Raw genomic sequence first — 6569 nt, forward strand, 5'->3', positions numbered from 1 at the left:
ATAACAGTACAGCCATGAACGATGGGGGTGCATCTGTCCAGCATGTGCAGAAAGGATACCAATACCTAGGGATGAACATGTAATGCATCAGGCACGGCTTCCCATGGTTGTAAACCGGTATAAAAACATTAACCTAACAGGGGTTTTTCTAACTTGGTGTATATAAGAGTGTGTGATGTACCAGTCCTGCTTTTCCCACCTTGTTCTGCCATGAGGTAATGCCTGTTTGCAAACACACCTAATACAGTCTGAGAGGGTTACTGCAAGTGAGTCCAGTGTGAATTCTCAGCCCCCTCCACTGGGCTCAAAGAGCTCTCTCAGAGGGCAAACTGCATTCTTCAAGCTTGTTCCAGGCTGCAAAGGTGTGGCTTCTGTTTCTTCCCAGCCCAGGCACATTTTCTCATTTTGCCTTTGGACTGTGGTAGAGGAACCCCCATGGGAAGGGGGCATGCAGACTTGCAGCAGATCAGGTTAGCTTAGTAAACACAGGCTTCATCAAAGCAAAATGTAGTCCCTTATTGAAGCAGTTTTGGTTCTGTTTTGAATCTATTTCCTAAAGGGTAAAAAATGGCAGAGTTGTTTGCTTGGGATGAAAGTAGCATGAGTCATCAGGGAAAACCAGGAGGAAGTACCCAAAGTTTTCTAGGCAAACAAAGCCTGGCAAATATGGACAAGTGGGCTAGAAGCAGGAGCAGGTACATTAAATTCTCAGTCTTTCCCTTGTTCCCATTTACTTGGATGCAGGGCATTTCATTAGCCAGTTGTCTCTCCACAATGCATCGGTTGCTCTCGTAATCCCTCGCAGTGAGTTTATTCAGCACTTTTATGGGACTTGAATCTCTCAAGTGGAGTCCTCCAGAAATGCTGAGCCCCGTTGGAGCTACTAGAACTTGTGCAAACAGTGTGCCCTGGCTGCAGGGATGGCCAGTGGTCTCCTGGGCTGCGTTAGACAAAGTATTGTCAGCAGGGCAGGGAGGTGGTCCTGCCCCTCTGCTCTGCGCTGCTGAGGCCACGTCTGGAGTGCTGTGTGCAGCTCTGGGCTCCTCGGGACAGGAGAGACACGGACCTCCTTGAGAGAGTCTGACAGAGCACTGTGAAGGTGGTAAAGGGACAGGAGGAAAGACTGAGAGAGCTGAGGCTGTTCAGCATGGAGAAGAGATGTCTCAGGGGCGTCTAGTTACAAATACTTGAAGAGAGAATGTAAAAAAGATGGAGCCAAACTCTTCTCAGTGGTGCTGAGTGTCAGTGGTCACAAACTGAAGCAAATGGAGGTCCTCTGAACATCAGGAAGCATTGTCTTTGAGGGTGACTGAGCAGAAGGATTGAGAACTGCATTCACCCAACTGCTAAATAGGGAAGCTGCAACCACACAAGAAGAGCTCTTTGCAAAAGTACCACAGAGATCCATCCTCTCCTCTGTTCAGAGGAATCAATAGCTGAGTTGGTTCTTTATTTCTGGAAGTTAGTTATTTTATCAGTTATTGGCAACCTTCACCTCGATTGTTAAACCATTTCTAGCACAGCTTGTTTATGCTTTAGGGCTACTGCAAAGTCCCATGCAGCAAGTTTTTACATCCCTGTTTGCTAGAAGCACCAGCATATCCTCCAAGAAAGCCTGCACTCAGCATGGCCTATTTCCTTTCTTTGCCTGTGCATTTCTCCTGCTATCGCTGTTAGCAAGAAAATGTTGGATTTAGTTAACTTTTAGGTCTGAAGCTGCATGGCTGTTTCTCTGCATTGCGTTGTCCTTGGTGTCAAGTTAGCAAAAGCTGAGAAGAATCCATTGTCACATTAATACTTGGGTGAGTTTACTCATCAGTTTGTACTGTGTGCATGTGTAAATGGAGGCCAGATGTTGCTACCAAATGGAGTCTAATACTGCTGTATAAATGCGTGTAATACTGGGGCATTTGCCCTGCAGGACTGACATGCTGGAACAAGGCGGGCACTGGGGGTGAGAGAGCCCAGTGCTTCCTCCTCCTCGTGTGCGAGTTCCTGCAGTGCTGTAAGAGCCAGAGCTGTGAGCTTTTCCTTCGAGGGCTGGGCACGGCCACGGCAGATGGAGGCACAGGAGCAGGAGGCTTCAGGACAGGGCTCTGTGGTGCAGGGAGAGCAGCAGCTCCCGAGCAGCTCTGCGCTACAGGAAGGCTCCAGCTCCTGGCAGCACTTGCTGCTCCAAGGACCACTGTGGTCTCGTCCAGAGCATGTGCTGGGTGGGCTCAGACAAGCAAACGGTGCTGTAGAGAGCTGGTGACAACTCCTGAGGCCTCTTCTCCACTAAGTAAGCCATAATGTAACTTCACTGCCATAGGTTTGTCTGTGAGCGGTCTGTGATTTTTGTCTTGAAGATCGGTGCAAATTGGATGATTGGCTGTAGAGTGTGTGCATCTGTCTCTTCTAAGGCTGATGGAGGACTGCAGATCTCCATCCAGAATGTGATCCACAGTGTAACCAGGAGCATATGCTGTGCCATTGGTGATGCATGTGGCATGGACTAGTGGCCCATTTGTCTGCAGCTTGTCCCCATATGATTTCTTGCATGCCCCGAGGCAGGGCTGGTCTGTGTTACTCGAGTTCCAGAAGGCTGCGATGCAGTGAGAGTGGCATAACAAGTAGTTCTGACCTGTAAGGGCGCTGGTTCCCAAATGCCTCCCAAGCAAGGCTGCTGCTCTCTCTTTGGCTATGCCAAGCAGCACATCTTGCTGCATATGTGGTCACCACGGTGTCCAGATTGCAGTGCACCAAAAGTCTCCACCACCAGTGCTGGCTGAATAATGTATTTTCACAACAGATATTATTCTGCATCTGCCTTGTGACTTTTAATTTCAATTTTCTCTGGGAGCGTTTGGCCAATGATTGTTATCCGGTATGTGCCAGATTATCACCATTGCCCGAGTGTTTCTTTTTGTCAGATTGAGTTTTCCTTTTCTCCAAGGAATTTGCGGCTTTTAAGCAGAAAATAGTTACATTTCTTAGCTGTTTGCCTGTGTGGTTAAAACAGGGCAATGCATGAGGCCAGGACCTCGCTTTGCTTTCAGAACTGATCCCGTCAATGCTTCCTGGCAGTGTTTCCTTTCGCACAGCACCAGGTCAGGACTGTTTCAGCATTTTGCTGGTAGTCAAGCGTGAGTCCAGCCATCCAGGTTGCCCCTGCTGTCCCCATATGGAGGATGCTCCAGCAGACTGAGGTCAGAGTGTGTTATGTGGCCGTGAGCTGAGCCATACACAGTCACTTCTTGTCTCTGGGCAGAGGACTTTGCTCCTCTGTTCCATTAAGTTACCAAGAGTGATCGTTGCTGAAATTACTCTGTTAAATAATCCAGAAGTTTGCCTTTTCCTCCTTTCTTTCCTGAGTTCAGAAGTTGGTAACCTAAGCACCCAGCCGTGCTGTGCATCCCTTAGTGCTGTGTGTGTTGCTGGCAGGGCCTGGGGCTTGGGTCCGGAAGGTCTGGCTTGTTTGTTCCCCTGGGTCTGGAGGAATACAGATTTTATTTATTTTATTATTTTTGATTTTTTTAATTTAAAAGCTATCCAGCAGTTTGTCAGTTGAAGCAGAAGACAATCCTTTGCACCGATACGTACTCATGTGCACATGCTGATCAGCTGAAGTGTTAGAGCTCAAGGTGAGTGCTCCAGCCTTTAATCAGTGACCAGTCATTGATTTAGCACATCCACAAGTTTCAGGAAGTAGTTCCTCCATTGCATCCAGCTTTTAGAGTACCTTTAGACACTAGAGATACTTTTCAATGTGTAATTGATGAGGTAAATTGATGAGGTCTCTTAATAGCATGTGCTAAAGAGAGATGTGAAAAGCAGCTGAGCAATATTGCCACTTCTGGGGGTTACAGGTGGTGGGTACTATCAGTCAGAACTGGAAAACACAGAACTGTGACCTTTTATAAGTACTGAGCGAAACACTGAGTTACTGCTGGTCAATTAAAAGCAGTTTGGGTGTTTAATAGTTGTTTCTGATGATACTCATACACAGATGAGTGAGGAGCTACTTGAGGCAATGTGTGTGCAGCTGTCCAGCCAGAACTGAAGCAGCCTCTGGTGAAGGTGAATGCAGAGAGGCTTATGTGGCAGAGGAACTCAGCAGATGACAGGGGGCTTGTCCATAGACTGAAAGAGGAGCCCGGGATGGGTGTGGGCTATTACAAAACAGCAGATGTCACAGGGATTGAGCAAAAGTTTAAAATGGAAGGAATCAGCCATGAGAGAGTGATGGCCAGATGGAAATCCAGCTAAGGCCCTGAAGTGGAATTATGTAAGGCAAACATCAATGAGAATCAGCTGGGGAGCAAGAGCAGCCAGCAGCCAGGCTTGTTTCTGGTCTCTTGCCATAGATGAGACATGCTTTAGGGTGTGCATGATGACTAGAGGCTGTGATAGCTTTAGCTGTAGCTCTTTTGTCTCCAGCCATTGTGAGTGAGTTCTGTGCTTAGTTCTCTGCTCTGGTGCATTGCAGGATTTTTAGGGTAAATATTTTTTCCATCAGTGTAACCCACCAATTGCCAACATCTCGAGGTGGCAGGATGGGGTGGTGAATATGCCATTCTTCTGCTGGTGGCTATCAGAAACTCTTAAGAGGAAAATTTCATCTTTGTTCTACATAGTGCTGTGCTAGCAAGTGCTTTCCAATAGGCTGTAATTCCCAGAGCAGTGGGGCAGGAGCTGCTCCATGATCCAGGAGCAGGCTCCCATGTAGTAGGTTGGATGCAAGGCACCCACCAAAGCCTCTCTTATCACTTGCCGCCACAGCTGGACAGAGGAGAGAAAATACAAAAAAGGGTTGAGATAAGGACCAGGAGAGATCGCTCGTCAAATACTGTCACAGGCGAAAGAGAGTCTTATTAGAGATACTAATTGAATTCATGGCTAAATAGTCAGAGCAGGATAATGAGAAACAACATAAAACCTTAAAAACATCATCTTCCCACACCCTCCTTCCCAGCTCTACCTCCTACCCCATCTGTGCAGGGACACAGGCAATGGAGGTGACAATCAGTTCATCAGGGAAAGCAGTCGCTCCCCTGCTGCTCCTTGGGGTCTCTCCCATGGGAGACAGTTCTCCATGAACTTTTGCAGCATGAGTCCGTCTCGCAGGCAGCAGATCCCTGTGAATTGCTGCAGTGTGAGTCCATCCCACAGGCAACACTCCCCATCACACTGCTGCAGTCTGTGTCCCTCCAGTGGGTGAAAGTCCCTTCAGGCTGCTGCAGCGTGGGCCACCCTACCACGGGTACAGCCTTTCAGGGACAAGCTGCTCCAGCAGGGGCTCCTCCTTCCACAGGCCTCCCACGGGGTCACAGCCTCCTCACAGGCATCCCCCTGCTCTGGCATGGGTCTCCTCCACAGGCTGCAGGTGGATCTTTGCATCCCCATGGATCTCCATGGGCTGCAGGGGCACAGCTGCCTCACCATGGTCGCAGAGCAATCCCAGCTCCTGTGCCTGGAACACCTTCTCCCCCTCCTTCTTCACTGACCTCGGTGTCTGCAGAGTTGTTCCTTTCACGTACTCTCACTCCACTCTCCTCTGGCTGCAATTACAACTGTGCAGAAACTTATTTTTTTCTTTTTTCTGAAACACATGATCACAGAGGCACCACCACCATTTCTCATGGGCTCAGCCTCGTCCTGAAGCACATCCATCTTTGGAGCTGCCAGGGACTGGCTCTGCCAGACATGGAGGAAGCTGCCAGCAGCTTCTTGCAGAAGCCGCCGCTCTGCCCCCCACCCTGCTACCAAAGCTTTGCCTTGCAAACCCAGTACAGTTGTATTTAATTGTTGGTCTGTCTGCACAGGCTATTAATGGTGGGGATCTGCCACCTCTTTGTTCCCCAGTACAAAGGTAAAAAGGATGTCTGCAGCTCCACGTCCAGTTTTTGGGGGTAAGGAGAGGAGTAAGCAGCAAAGGATGCACAAACCCAACTCCCATTCTGCCACGTGCCAGGTTTCCACAAGACAGGAACATAACGCACCCTACCTCTGCTCAGAAGAGTGTGGGGAGCCTAAAATTCTCTATCCTAATTCAGTCAGACTGCCCAATGATACGGGCCGAACTGTCAGCAGCCTAAATAGCTTTTCATGGCTGTCATTGTGGTTGGGGAATTGATTCATGTCTGGGTTTCTTGCCAGAGCCTGAGGAAAGGAAGTAGCCAAGACCAGGTGAGAAGCGGTGTAAGGTAGGCAATTAATTTTTGGATTCCTTTGCCACTCACAGAGCAGCTGCTAATGGGCTGGGCTTGGGGAGTCTGGTTTACAGGCACTTGGAAGTGCTGATACCATCTGGTGAAATGTTAGGTGTCTTTTTAAGAGAAAAAAATGAAAGTGTTTCTGTTACAACCGTGAATAAAGAGCCTGGGCGCAGCAGTGACTGCCTAGTAGCAGAGGGACAGAGGCTGCAGGCAGGTTTGTATCCTCCATAGAGCTGGAGCAATGGCAGGATTACTTTGCCTGCACGTTCACTGCTTTGAGGGAGGAACAGGGTAGGAGAAATTAATGTAATAGGAAACAGAAGCACAGACTTGAGACTGTGCCATCTGTTTTGTTGCGTGGTGAAATAAAGC

Source organism: Lonchura striata, unplaced genomic scaffold (genome assembly GCF_046129695.1).
Source record: "Lonchura striata isolate bLonStr1 unplaced genomic scaffold, bLonStr1.mat Scaffold_264, whole genome shotgun sequence".
Lineage (NCBI taxonomy): Eukaryota > Metazoa > Chordata > Aves > Passeriformes > Estrildidae > Lonchura > Lonchura striata.